We start from the raw sequence: 15,056 nt of genomic DNA, 5'->3' as shown, positions 1-15,056 counted from the left end.
CAGTCCCTGCCCACTTACACCCACGATTCCTCTGATGCTTTGTACCAGTTTCAGAATTTCCAGTTTGCAGGCTCCAGCCACCCTCCCTTTACTATAGACGTGCAATCCCTTTACATGTCCGTCCCTCACGAGCATGGTCTCAGGGCTGTCTGCTTTTTCAGCAATTTGTTTTTGAAACTACTGGAATGTTATAGTTTATTGTGAGGGAAATTGAAAGGAAGTGTAGGGAGGTTATGCTTCAGTTGTATAGGGATTGGTAAGTCTGCACCTGGAGTACTGTGTACAGTACTGGTCACTGTACTTACACAAACACATTAATACATTGGAAGCAATTCTGAAAAGATTTACTAGACTCATACCTGGATTGAGTGGATTGCCTTATGAAGAAAGACTAGATCGGTTAGGCCTATATTCTCTGGCATTTAGAAGTGTCAGAGGTGACTGATTTGAAAAATGCAAGATCCAGAAGGGACTTTGCATGGTGGATGTGGATGGGATGTTCCGTCTTGTGGGCGAATCTAGAACTAAGAATCATCAGTTTTAAAATAAGGGGGCATGTGTAATTTTTTTTTGAGGGTTGAGAGTCTTTGGAATTCCCTTTCTCAAAAATCAGTGTGAAGCCTTTAAACATTAAGGCAGAGGTAGATCCTTGATTAGCAAGGGAATAAAAGATTATTGGGAATGTGCAGATATGTAGACTGGAGGTTAAACTGAAATCAGCCATGATCTTATTGAATGGCAGAGCAGGCTTGAAGGACCAAGTAGCCAACTTCTGTTCCTTGTTTGTATGTTCGCAGTGTTAGAGACAAGGACATCAGTGTGAGTACTGTACTAGTTGGGTTTTTGAGTACAATACGAAAGCTATTTTTCTTTTGTATTTAGTGTTTTGAGATTAATCAGATTGGTTTTTAAAAGTTTTTTTGAATTTGTTATAAGGAAGTAGTTTGGTTTATTCTATCTTGTGTTAATTTCTTTTGTTCATGTACTTCTACAGCATTGCATGCTTCTGTTTCAATAAGAGTCCACTTTTTATAAAAACCGAAACACAATGAAATATTATCCAACAAGCCAGGTTTCAGTCTGGGATGTCACTTGTCCGGTCTTAACATAAACTGGGATTATAACTGTCCTCACCCCAGTGTACATCATACACCCGGATAACTTTCTGAATTATAGTACAAAGATGTTAGAACATCTGCTAAAACTGGAAGTTAAGGGAGGAAATCCCAGAGCTTGAGATCAAGGATGTTGTGTGCATGGTTAGAAACGATGCAATGTTGGAATCTGATTTTGCTGGAGATCAGACCCGGAAGATCACAGATCTTTGTGGGTTTTAAGGCTGGGTGAAATTAAATTGAACAGCAAGTTTAGGAAGATGTACCAACATGTATGGGATTTTAACATTGCCACTCACAGTGAAAAAGCAGAGTTCTTTAAACAGGTCAATATATCATTTTTGAGACTGTAAAATGGATGCTCACCTGATACCTAACTAAGATGACTGCCAAGGGCCAGGTTACTTTTTGAAAATTCAATCCAGACTATCTTGGTTAGCAGAAAGTTCCTACTTTAGTCTCCCTGGGCAATCCCACTCCTGTTCTCCCATCCTTCCACATTACTTCAAACTCCTGTCTTTACTTCTAGCTTACCCAAAATTCTGAGCCAAAGACTTTGTTGAACTAGAAGACAAGAAGTCTCAGTCAGTGAAAGAAAGTGCAGAAAGCTATGGCTGTTGTCTATTGCCATTGCTGTACAATGGTTTTTAGCTTGGGCAGTACTTGCTAACACTGGCAATTCCTGGCAAGTGCACATGTGTACTCATTCAGGAATGTGCATGCACAATATTCCAAGCATGCAATGTTATCATGTAGATTTTACATGTGATGTCCCGTGCAAATCTAGTGCTGCGCATGTTCAGGGAAGGCCACATTATTTTTGAACTGGGTTTAGTCCTGGGGAGAGGGGATTGTGGTGGAACTGTCCAGAGTAGGAAGGGAAGGGGACCAGAAGCCAGGGTCTGGAAGGTGACCAGCAGCTCAAATGTTTGACCTCCCAACAACCAACACCATCTTCCTGCCTAGGACCCAAAAGGCAAAGGGACGCCAAAAAGGGCCTAAAAGCCTTGAGCTGCAGTCCCTGTGCTGCAGGTAGACCCACAATGCTGTTGGGAGGGAATTGCAGGTTTTTGACCCAGCAACAGAAGGAATGGTGATGTATTTCTAAGCCAGTTTGGTGAGTAGCTTGTGGAACTTGCATGAGAACACCACCACAAGCATCTGTGGCCCTTGTCCTTCAAGATGGAAATGGTTGAGTGTATGGAAGGTGCTGTCGAAGGGGCCTTGGTGTAATTATGCAATGCATGTTGTAGATAGTACACATCACTTACTGACTGTCAGTGGCACAGGGAGTAGGTATTTATGAATGTGCTAGGAATTAAATATGTTGCTTTGTCCTGGATGGTGTTGAGCTTTTTAGATGGTTGTGGTGCTGCACTCCACTGGATAAGTGGGAGCATTCCACCTTGCAAATGGTGGACAGGCCCTGGGGAGGCAGGAGGTGAGTTTTTCGCTGCAGTATTGCTAGCCTCTGACCTGCTGTTCAAGCCATTGTGTTAAAATGGAGAGTCCAGTTGACTTTTCTGGTCAGTGGAAACATCGAGATGTTAACAGTCGGGGATTTGTTGACGATAGCACCATTGAACATCAAGGTAGGTGGTTAGATCATGTTTTGATGGTCATTGCCTGGTATCTCTGTGGTGTGAATGTTACTTGTCAGTCCAAGCCTGGATATTATCCAAGTTTTGCATTTGAACAAGGACTGGTTCAATGTCTGAGGAGTTGTGGATATCACCGAACATTGTGCAACTGTTGGTGAGCATCGCCGCCTCTGACTTCATGATGGAAAGAAGGTCATGGGAGCACCTGAAGTCATAATCATATAGCGTGGAAACAGGCCCTTTGGCACAATTGTACCAGGTTTCCTAAACTGAACTCGTCCCATTTGACTCATATCCCTCTCAACCTTTCTTATCCAAGTACCTGTCCAAATGTTTTTAAATGTTGTTGTAATTTTACATGCCTCTGCCACTTCCCCAGCAGCTCTTTCCTTATATATACCCCTTTGTGTGAAGTTGTTGCCCCTCGTGTCCCTTTTCAGTCTTTCCCTTCTTAACTTAACCCTATGCCGTCTAGTTTTGGACTCCTTTCTTAAACCTCTCTAAAGTCACCCCTCAGCTTCCTACACTCCAACGAACAGAAGTCCTGGCCTATCCTTATAGCTCAAACCATCCACTCTTGGTAACTTCCTTTGTAATTTTTTTTTCACCCATTCCAGTATAATAACATCCTTTCCCAAAGCAGCATAACCAGAATAGTACGCAGTGCTCCAAATGTGTCCTTCCCATATCCTTGTACAGCTGTAACATGATAACTCAATATACTCAGTGCTCTGATTTTGAAGGGAAGTATGCCAAATGCCACCTTCACAACCCAGTCTACCTGTGATGCCACTATCAAGGAGCAATGTACCTTAACCCTTGGTCTCTTGTCCGACAACACTCCGCTGTTCTGGGTTGTCTCTCTAAAATAGAACATAGAACAGTACAGCACAGTACAGGCCCTTCGGCCCACAATGTTGTGCCGAACTTTTACCCTAATCCTAAGGTCTATCTAACCTCCACCCCTACCATATACTATCATCCATATGCCTAATAGCCGCTTAAATGCCCCTGATGAGGCCGACTCCACTACCCTCTCCGGCAATGCATTCCACGCCCCTACCACTCTGAGTAAAGAACCTACCTCTGACACCTCCCCTGTATCTACCTCCACTCACTTTAAAACTATGCCCTCTCGTAATAGCTACCTCCACCCTAGGAAAAAGTCTCTGGCTGTCCACTCTATCTATACCTCTGATCATTTTGTACACCTCTATCAAGTCACCTCTCATCCTTCGTCGTTCTAAAGAGAAAAGCCCTAGCTCTCTCAACCTTTCCTCGTAAGACCTTCCCTCCATTCCAGGCAACATCCTGGTAAATCTCCTCTGCATCTTTTCCAACGCTTCCACATCTTTCCTGTAATGAGGCGACCAGAACTGGACACAATACTCCAGATGTGGCTGAACCAGGTTTTTGTGTATCTGGAGCATAACTTCACGGCTCTTGAACTCAATCCCTCTATTAATGAAAGCTAACACACCATATGCCTTCTTAACAACTCTATCCACCTGGGTGGCAGCTTTCAGGGAGCTGTGAACATGAACCCCAAGATCCCTCTGCTCCTCCACACTGCCAAGAATCTTTCCGTTAACCCTGTATTCTGCTTTCAAGTTTGTCCTTCCAAAATGAATCACCCTGACACTTTTCAGGGTTAAACTCCATCTGCCACTTCTCAGCCCAGCTCTGCATCCTATCAATGTCCCTTTGTAATCTAGAACAGCCCTCCGCACTGTCCACAAAGCCACCTTCGTTTCGTCCGCGAACTTGCTAATCCACCCTTCCACTCCTTCATTCAAATCATTTACAGAAATCACAAATAGAAGAGGACCCAGGACAGATCCTTATGGTACACCACTCGTAACTGAGCACCATGTCGAATATTTTCCGTCCACTATCACCCTTTGTCTTCTAAGGGTCAGCCAATTCTGAATCCAATCGGCCACATTTCCCCCTATCCCATGCCTCCGTACCTTCTGCATGAGCCTACCATGGGGAACCTTATCAAACACTTTACTTAAATCTATGTATACCACATCCACTGCTCTACCTTCATTCACGTGTTTGGTCACCTCTTCAAAGAATTCAGTAAGGTTTGTGAGGCATGATCTACCCCTCACAAATCCATGCTGACTATCACAAATCAAACTGTGCCTTTCCAAGTGATCATAAATCCTATCTCTCAGAGCCCTTTCCAATATTGCCCACCACTGATGTAAGACTAACTGGCCTGTAATTTCCGAGGTTATCCCTATTCCCATTTTTGAACAAGGGAATGACGTTTGCCTCTCTCCAATCTTCCGGCACTATACCTGTGGACAGTGAGGACGAAAAGATCATCGCTAAAGGCCCTGCGATCTCTTCCCTCGCTTCCCATAGAATCCTTGGATAAATCCCATGAGGCCCGGGGGACTTATCTATCATCAACTTCCTCAAAATTCCGAGCACATCTTCCTTACTGACATCGACCTCCTCTAGCCTACCAGCCTGTTTCACACTGTCCTCCTCTACAACTGGGTCCCTCTCAGTTGTGAATACTGAAGAAAAGTATTCAGTAAGGACCTCTCCTATCTCTTTAGGCTCCGTGCACAAATTCCCTTTACAATCCTTGATCGGCCCTACCCTTTCTCTGGTCATTCTCTTATTCGTCACGTACATGTAAAAAGCCTTGGAGTTTTCCTTGATCCTATCTGCCAAGGCTTTCTCATGCCCCCTTATAGCTTTCCTAAGCTCTTTCTTCAGCTCCCTCCTGGATAACTTGTATCCCTCTAGAGCCTTTTCCGTTCCTTGTTTCCTAAACCTTACATAAGCCTCCTTCTTCCTCTTAACCAGTCATTCGACCTCTCTTGAGAACCAAGGCTCCCTCACTCGACCGCATCTTCCCTGCCTGCTAGGGACAGACATATCGAGCACACACAGTATGCATTCCTTAAACAATCTCCACATTTCAATAATGCTCTTCCCTGACAGCATCTGTTCCCAATTTATGTTACTCAGTTCTTGCCTGACAGAATTGTAATTCCCTTCCCCCAGTTATAAACCTTACCCTGCTGTATGTGCCTATCCTTTTCCATGACTATTGTAAAAGTAACAGAGTTATGATCGCTACCGCCAAAATGCTCTCCTCCCAACAGGCCTAACATTTGGCCCGGTTCATTGCCAAGCACCAAATCCAAAGTGGCCTCTCCTCATGTTGATCTATCTACATACTGTGTTAGGACTCCTTCCTGAACACACTGGACAAAATCCATTCCATCTAAACTATTACAACTAAAATGTTTCCAATCAATATTTGGAAAGTTGAAGTCACCCATGACTACAACCCTGTGACTTCTGCACTTTTCCAGTATCTGCCTCCCAATCCACTCCTCCACTTCTCTGTGACTATTAGTGGGTCTGTTTTAAAAAAAAAACCAACAAAGTGACTGCTCCTTGTTCTGGACCTCAACCCAAACTAACTCTGTAGACATATCATTCTCAAACTGCCTTTCAGTAGATGCTATACTAGCCCTGACTAGCAATGCCACTCCCCCGCCTCTTTCTCCACTCTCCCTATTTCTTTTAAAGCATCTAAATCCCGGAACTTCCAACAACCATTCCTCTCCTTGAGTTACCCAAATTTCTGTAATGGCCACAACATCGTAGTTCCAAGTACCGACCCATGGTCTAAGTTCATCCGCCTTATTTCTGATACTTCTAGCATTGAAGTATACACACCTCAAACCATCTGTGTCCACAATTACGCTCCATCGACCGCATTTCTTTATAAACAACCTCACTCCTTGTTGTGTCTGTTGGAAGGCTGAATACCTCAACCTCTGAGTTATAAATCCGGTTCCCCACCCCCTGCCAATCTAGTTTAAACCATTCTGTACAGCTCGAGCAAACCTCCCTCCCAGGATATTTGTGCCCTTCCGCTTCAGGTGCAACCCGTCCTTACTGTACAGGTCCCACCTTCCCCAGAATGTGCTCCAATTATCCACATAATGGAAGCCCTCCCTCCGATACCAGCCCTGTAGCCACATGTTTAGCTGCACTCTCTCCCTGTTTCTTACCTCGTTATCACGTGGCACTGGTAGTAATCCAGAGATAGCTACCCTGTTTGTCCTGGACTTCGACTTCCAACCTAACTCCCTGTACTCGTTTTTCACATTCTCTATCCTTTTTCTACCTATGTCATTGGTACCGATGTGTACCATGACTGCTGGTTGCTTGCCCTCCCCCTTAAGGATCTTGAAGACACGATCCGAGACATCTTGGACCTTGGCACCCGGGAGGCAACATCCCATCCGTTCATCTCGTTCGCGTCCACAGAACCACCTGTCTGTGCCTCTTACTATTGAATCCCCCACTACAATTGCTGCCCTATTCTCCCCCCTTCCCTTCTGTGCCACAGGGCCAGTCTCAGTGCCAGAGACCTGTCCGCTATGGCCTTCCCCTGGTAGGTCGTTCCCCCCCCGCCAACAGTATCCAAAACTTATACTTATTATTGAGGGGAATGGCCACAGGGGATCCCTGCACTGTCTGTCTATTCCCTTTCCCTTTCCTGACAGTCACCCAGCTACCTTTTTCCTGTACCTTGGGTGTGACCACTTCCCTATAACTCCCCTCTATCACCCCCTCAGCCTCCCGAATGATCTGGAGTTCATCCAGCTCCAGTTCCAGTTCCCTAACGCGATTTGTGAGGAGCTGGAGTTGGGTGCACTTCTCGCAGGTGAAGTCAGAGGCGACACCAGCAGTGACCCTTACCTCCCACATCCTGCAAGAGGAGCATGCAACTGCCCTAGCTTCCATTCCCTCTACTCTAGATTTCCAGAAGAATTTAAGAAAAAAAAGCCTTACCTTACTGACCCTCCACACAGTCTTTTTTTTTTTGGTTAGAGGAGGAAGATGGGTGGGAGACGCTACACGTGTAGTGTTTCGGGTTTAGCCAATGCCCAAATGTATCAGTTCCTTCCTGGCTCGCATTCTCTCCGCACACCCGCCGCTGAAAACAAGAGGGTCTCTGCTGCACGAGGTAAGTTTTTATACTGGTGAAAAAAAAAATCTTACCTTGCCGTCGGCACTCTGGCTCGTGCCGCTGCTGCTGAAAAACAACTAAAATGCCATGCTTCACATTTATGTGAATTAAACTTCATCGGCCATTCCTCCGCCCACTGGCCCAATTGATCAAGATGCCATTGTCCCCTTAAGTAACCTCCTTCACTGCCTATTATACCACCAATTTTTGTGTTATGCGCAAACTTACGAATCGTGCCTTGTATATTCTCACCTAAATCTTTTTCTATATGAATGATAGACATGAGTGGACCCAGCACTGATCTTTGCGGCATGCTGCTAGAAACAGGCCTCCAGTCTGAACAACAACCTTCTATCACCACCTGCTGCGTCCTCACCGTCAAGCCAATTTTATATCCCGTTAGGTAGCTCTCCCTGGATGCCATGTGATCTAACCTTACTAACCCATCTACCATGTGGACCCTTGTCAAAGGCCTTGCTAAAGTCCATGCAGACAACGTCTACTGCTTTGCATTCATCAACCTTCTTGGTCACCTCTTCAAAAATTCACTCAAACTTGAGATATGAATTCCCATGCACAAAGCCTTGCTGACTATCCCTAATTAGCGCTTGACTTTCCAAATGTCTGTCTGTCAGAGTTCCCTCCAACAACATACTCGCCACTGACATTAAGTTCACCAGTCTGTAGTTCCCTGGCTTTTCGTTGCAGCCTATCTTAAATAATGGCACAACATTAGCCACCTTCCAGTCATCCGGCATCTCACCTGTGGCTATTCATGATGCAAATATCTCCACTGGGGGTCGCATAGTTTCTTCCCTAGCTTCCCGCAATGCTCTAGGTTACACTTGATCAGGTCCTGGGGATATATCTATCTTGGTTTTAAGACCTCCAGTACTACCTATTCGGTAATATGGACTCTCTTTTTTTTCAAAATATCATTTTATTTTCCTAGCTTCCATGTTTTTTCCAGTGAGTACTGATGAGAAATATTTGTTTAAGATCTCACCCATCTCCTCTGGTTCCACACACAGATGGCCTTGTTGATCTTTCAGGAACCCTATTCTCTCCCTAGTTATTCCTTTGCCATTGTATACTTGTAGAATAGAACCTCCTTTTACCCTATATGCCAAAGCTACCTCATGTCCCCTTTTTTTGCCCTCCCGATTTTGCCCTTAAGTGTATTCCCATACCCTTACCCTCATCAAATGATTCACACAATCCCAGCTGTCTATACCTGACATATGCCTCCGTTTTGTTGACCAGACCCTCAATTTCTCTCATCATCAAGTGTTCCTTGCTCCTGCCAGTCTTGTCCTTCACACTAACAAGAACACACTGGCCCTGAACTCTCATTATGTTGCTTTTGAAAGTCTCCCACATGCCAGATGTCCCTTTCATATGAGCTGCCTCTCCCAATCAATTTTTGAAAGTTGCTATCTCTTCATCAAAATTGGCCTTGCTCCAGGTTAGAAGTTTAACTTGTGGACCAGGCCTTTCCTTTTCCATAACTATTTTAAAACTGATAGAATTATGGTCATTGTTGCCAAAGAGTTCCCCAACTAACACTTCAGTCTCTTTGCCTTATTTTCCAAGAGGAGATCAAGTTTTGCCCTTTCTGTAGTAGGGCCCTCTACATATTGTTTGAGAGTGTTCTTGAGCTCACTTTACAAATTCCTGTCATTCCAAGCCCCTAACACTATGGCGGTCCCAGTCTGGAAAGTTTAAAATCCTGTACTATTACAACCCTGCAATTCTTGCAGCAATCTGTGATCTCGCTTATAGTACAATCCCATCAAAGGAATCATCCCTTCCTATTGGTGGAACTGAGAAATATAGCTTCACTGGACAATCCCTCAGGAATATCCTGTCTAGGTACTGCCAAATCAAAATACGACTCCCCTTCCTCGCTCTCTTGCAGTAAGTTCTGGAGTTGACGTCTTCAGTCCTGTTGTAGGGTATTGACAGGGCCCTTAGCCTTTGCAGTATCTTGTACCTCCCAAGTGTTTCTTGATATCACATGGATTGAATTGGCTGAAGAATAACATCTGTGAAGCTGGAGATCAGTGGAGGCCAAGATGGATCATCCACTTGGTACTTCTGTCTGAAGGTAAGGCTGAAACATTCGCAGCTTTCTTTGCACAGATGTTCTGGTTCCTTCAATCATTGAGGATGGGGGATATTTGTGCAGCTGCCTCCTCCGGTGAGTTGTTTAATTGTCCGCTATCATTTAGGAATAGACGTGGTAGAACTGCAGAGCTTAGGTTTTTATAATCACTTAGCTCTGTCTATCACATGCTGCCTAGTTGTTCAGCAAACAAGCAGTCCTGGTTGGAAACTTCAAGTTGGCATCTCAGTTTTCAGTATGACTGGTGCTGCTTCTTGTACGTCCTCTTGCATTTTGTATTGAGCCAGGTTTGGTCCCATCGATTGTGATAATGCTGTACTGGGCCATGATGTTGTCGATCCGTGTTGGAGTACGGTGCTGCTGTTGGCCCACAGCGTCTCGTGGATGCGCAGTCTTGAGTTTCTTAGATCTGTTGGATGTCTGTCCCAGTTAGCACGGTGATAGTGCCATACAAATGATGCAATGTGTTATCAGTGTGAACACAGGATGTCATCTCCACAAGGACTATGCAGTGGTTACTCTCACCGGTACAGCCACGGACAGTTGCATCTGCAGCCAGCAGATTGGTGAGGATGAGGTGAAGTGTCTTTCTTTCTTGTTGTTTCCCTCAGTACCTGTTGCAGATACAGACCAGCAGCTATGTCCTTTAGTACCTGACCAGCTCAATCAGTAATGCTGCTGTTGAGCCACTGTCGATGGTGGAGATTGAAATCCCCGACCCAGAGTACATTCTGCACCCTTGCCATCTTCAGTGCCTCCTCCAAGTATTGCTCAACAGGAGTCTTCTTAATCAGAGGGAACACAGGCAAGGAAATTCTCTGCTGATTTCCATATCCTATGTTTTACCTGATGTCATGAGACTTCATGGGGTCTGGACCCCACGTCAAGGAAACTCCCTGCTGACTGTGTTCCACTTTGTTGCCACTTCTGGGCCTGTAGAGTCTGTGGGACAGGACCTATCCACTGGTGGTGTATGGGACATTGTAAAGAATGATCCATGAGTATGACTGTCAGGCTATGGCTTGCCTTGACTGTGAGACCACTCTCCCAGTTGTGGCACTGGCCCCAGATGTTCCTGAGGAGGACTTTGTAGGGTTGATAGGACTGTTTTTTTAATTGTCATTTCCAGAGCCTGGTCAATGCCAGGTGGTCTATCTGACTTCATTTCTCTGTGTGCTTTCATAGCTGAGTGGCTCGCTGGGCCAGTTCAGAAGGCAGATAAGTCAACTACATTGCTGTGGGTTCACAAGAACACTTGTTGACAAACTAAAATCGTTTTGTCGCGTTGTATTGAGATGTTTTGAGTATAGACCAGGCTGAGTAATATTAACCATCATGGGGAAAATAAAATCCAAATGGAAATCTCCATGTTTAGAAAATTTTGGAGCCAACTAAGGATTTCAACGATAAGTGTGGAGCTGCAGGAACACAGCAGGCCAGGCAGCATCAGAGGAGCAGGAAAGTTGATGTTTTGGTTCAGGATCCTTCTTCAGAACTTCCCTGCTCCACTTATGCTGTCTGGCGTGCTGTGTCCCTGCAGCTCCACACTGTTATATCTGACTCCAGCATTTGCAGTTCTTACTATATCTCAGGATTTCAGATGTTTCTTGATAATTTTCAAACATGATTTTCATTAAAAATCAGTTAATTTCAGTACAAATCTCTATTGAAACTGCGAATTAAATCTTGTAATGTGTACTGATTAATGAAATAGTATCCAAGTTACATCAAAACAACAAACATTGAGAACCGTTTTGTGTCTGTTCTAATTGAAGATGTTCAGCAGAAACACAAGGAAATTCTCAGGATCCGAGCTGAAACATTGAGAGAAGACAAAAAGGAGAAGGCTTGCAAGCTGGTTGAGCAATACACTGAACTAACGGTCATTTCTACTGTTCGAGATCGGAAACTGGTAGAATGTGAACTGCTGGCAAGAGGCCAAGACCATGATGAGTGGAGACAGGAGCATCTCCAGAGAGATCTGGAAAAAATCCGAGCTGATCAATTATTCCACAGTAGTTTTTCCCAGCAAAAATCAAAACCTTGGAGTTCGGCAGCAGAGCGGAGTCCCAGGGATTGGAAAAACAATAATGGTACAAAAGATTGTTTATGACTGGGCCACTGGGAAAATATACCCACAGTTTCAATTTGTTTTCAGTTTTAAATTCCAGGATTTAAACGCTATTAAAGGCAGAATAAACCTGAGGAACCTGATACAGGATCAGTATCCTTACTTTGGGAATGTTCTGGGAGAGGTCTGGAAGAACCCATAGGGTTTGCTGTTTATATTTGATGGTTTGGATGAATTCAAAGACACTATCTATTTTTCTGATAGTCAGACAAATAAAGAACCTCGGTTTACATGCACTGATCCTGAATGCTGCTGTGAAGTATCTGACATTGTGTACAGTTTAATCCAGCATAAACTGCTCCCAGGATGTTCAGTGCTAATGACCAGCCATCCCACTGCATTGTATTTATTGGAAAAGGCTGAGATCAGTGTCTGGGCTGAAATCCTGGGATTTGTTGGTGATGAGCGGAAGGAATATTTCAACAGGTTTTTTGAGGATCAGACGGTGGCGGCAGCTGTTTTCAAACACGTGGAGGAGAACGAGATCCTGTACACCAAGTGCTACAACCCTTTGTACTGCTGGATCCTCTGTCTGTCACTGGGTCCCTTTTTCACAGGAAAAGACAGGAAACAGCAGCAAGTTTCCAAGACCATCACCCAACTATGTTCCTACTACATTTATAACATTCTGGAAAACCATAGCCGAGAGATTGAAGACCCCCGTGACGTGTTACTGAAGCTTGGTGAGATGGCCTTCACAGGAGTCTCTGAGAAGAAGCTTGTGTTTGGAATTGGAGATCTGATCCAGTACAACCTGCAACCCTCCCAGTTCCTATCTGGGTTCCTGATGGAACTTTTGGAGAGAGCTGATTCTGTCCGCAGTGTGGTTTACACATTCCCACATCTCACCATCCAAGAGTTTGTAGCTCCACTTGCACCATTCCTGATTGCACACCCCAGGAAAATCCTAAAGCTCCTCTGTGAAGCCCACAGCAAGGAGGATGGGAGATTTGAAATATTTTTTCGTTTTATTGCTGGTCTCACCTCCCCCCAGGCAGCTTGGCCCCTGAAGAGGTTTCTGGGTCCATTTCTTCATCAAACAACCTGCGAAGTGATTGAGTGTCTGAAGGAAACCCTTATCAGGGTGGCTGGAAGTGTATAGAGTTACACTGAGAAAAGAAGCCTCTTGATGCTGTTGCACTGTCTGTTTGAGTCTCAGAATAAAGCACTGGCTCAGGCCACAGTGGGATCTGTGAAAATACTGAACTTTGATAGATTGCAACTGACCCCTATTGACTGTGCAGCCCTCTCTCATGCCATTGGGTTCTGTGATTCGATAAAAGAGCTCACGCTACAGAAATGCTGTATTCAAGGTGAAGGACTCCAGCGGCTGGCGTCCGTTCTGCACAAATGCCATGTCTTGAGGTAACTGCTTGTTCAGTACTTTCATTGATAAACCGCTTATTACATTGCAAAAGAAACAGAACACCTTTCTTTAGTTCAAATGAAGAAGGCAGAATCAGACAAACTTTAGAAAATAAGACGTGTAAAATGCTAAGGTGAAAAATTGGTATGATACCCTTGCTAACCAGTTGTTGGTATGTTCACTGGATTCTTGTAGAACTTGACGATGGAAATGAGATGAAAAGGATGAATGTGGCATGTATGTACAAAACTAGAATATAGATATTCAGTATTTTAAACACCAATGCTGTGGGAAAATAATTTTAAACACAATAATAATTTAGAACATCAATTTTAAGCTACACAGTTCATGAGGGAAGATGTCTGTAGTGTCATCAGAAGTAATAAACTAGTTGCTCACAAGGAGTGGGAAGTATTTGTAATTGAGATAATTACATAAGATGACTTTTAGGGTCTAATTCTTTGTGGATCACAGTTCAGTAAAAACAGCAGGTTTCTTCTTTTAAAGACTCCTAAATCACTCATTGTCCAGCACAGTCATAACATCTTCCTCACAGGACAGTCTCTGATAAAATTCTGTTAAACAACAGGATTATCTAACAGTCCACTCCCATACGTGAGCATCTGCTGGGTGGTGGAGACTCCTAGAAATTCCCTTGAAATATAACAATAGCTGCACTAGCAGTAAATATGCAGCCTGTTGAACGTGAATAAGGGGGATATTCCCCTTCCCTGCAAACCGAGAACAGTGATATTTCAACAATGTGATAGAATAAAATTTCTTCCTTGCATAAAACTCAATGGAATGGATTTTATCACAGCATATAGTATCGTTTCATGATGTTACTCACTCCAAAATAGTATGAAGATTGAAATGACATGTGGTTAAGTACAAGGAGTTGCTACTTTATCATGTAAATTCATGGAAAATTGTGCCATTCTCATAAATTCCCATGTTTAGGGACATCCAAAATGAGATTTTCCAAAATTTTTCAGGGCCATTTGTTGAGCTTCTGGAGATTAAATCTGAATATTGAGGAATGATACTCGTGAACAAAAGGAGTTTAATATTTTTGTTTTCTTATGTCTGTAACAAAGGTGGTTTTAATTTATTTTCTTTGTTTTCCTTTCGATATTAGGCCATGCTGTCTCCCCAAAATCCATGTTTTGTGAAGTTGAAATTTTAAATGACTCTGGAAGATTAAAACAAAGCTTGTTTTATACTGTATATGCGCACGCGCGCCACACGCACGTTTACAGACACAAGGAAGCAGGAAGAGAAAAGGAGGAAATAGTTTTTAAAAAAATACTTAAAAATTGGCATTGATTAATATGATTGGCTCCAGTAAATGAATGTCGACAAATGTAGTTAGAATGATGGATTACAGTTGAAGATGCAGCAATAAAATTACTTTATGTGGAGTATTAGTTAACTTTGCAGGTGATTAATAAGAATTCTTGCCAGAAATAAACTTTGGAGGAAACTATGAATGGTTGATGTAAGCTTTATGAATTAAAACTCTTACACTTGTTAAACTCCTATACTACAAAGATACAGACAGACACAGATGGAGCAAAAGAAATGGTGTTGTGGATGGAAGGGTGAAAGAAAATGGAAGACGGTACAATAGCCCCTTTCCATTTGAGTTCACTGAGATGATGTTTTTCCTTGCACGGACTTGCTGTTCTTCAATCGCTGTTG

The 15,056-nt window shown here is 43.6% G+C and overlaps 1 pseudogene; it reads left to right on the top strand.

Moving 5' to 3' along the window:
* The window catches only part of LOC109933297, a 97,408-nt pseudogene that overhangs the window by 49,088 nt on the left and 33,264 nt on the right, over positions 1 to 15,056 (top strand).

Source organism: Rhincodon typus, chromosome 48, assembly GCF_021869965.1.
Source record: "Rhincodon typus isolate 14 chromosome 48, sRhiTyp1.1, whole genome shotgun sequence".
NCBI lineage: Eukaryota > Metazoa > Chordata > Chondrichthyes > Orectolobiformes > Rhincodontidae > Rhincodon > Rhincodon typus.
The sequence above is the reverse complement of the archived record's forward strand: the minus strand, read 5'-3'. Positions and strand labels throughout refer to the sequence as shown.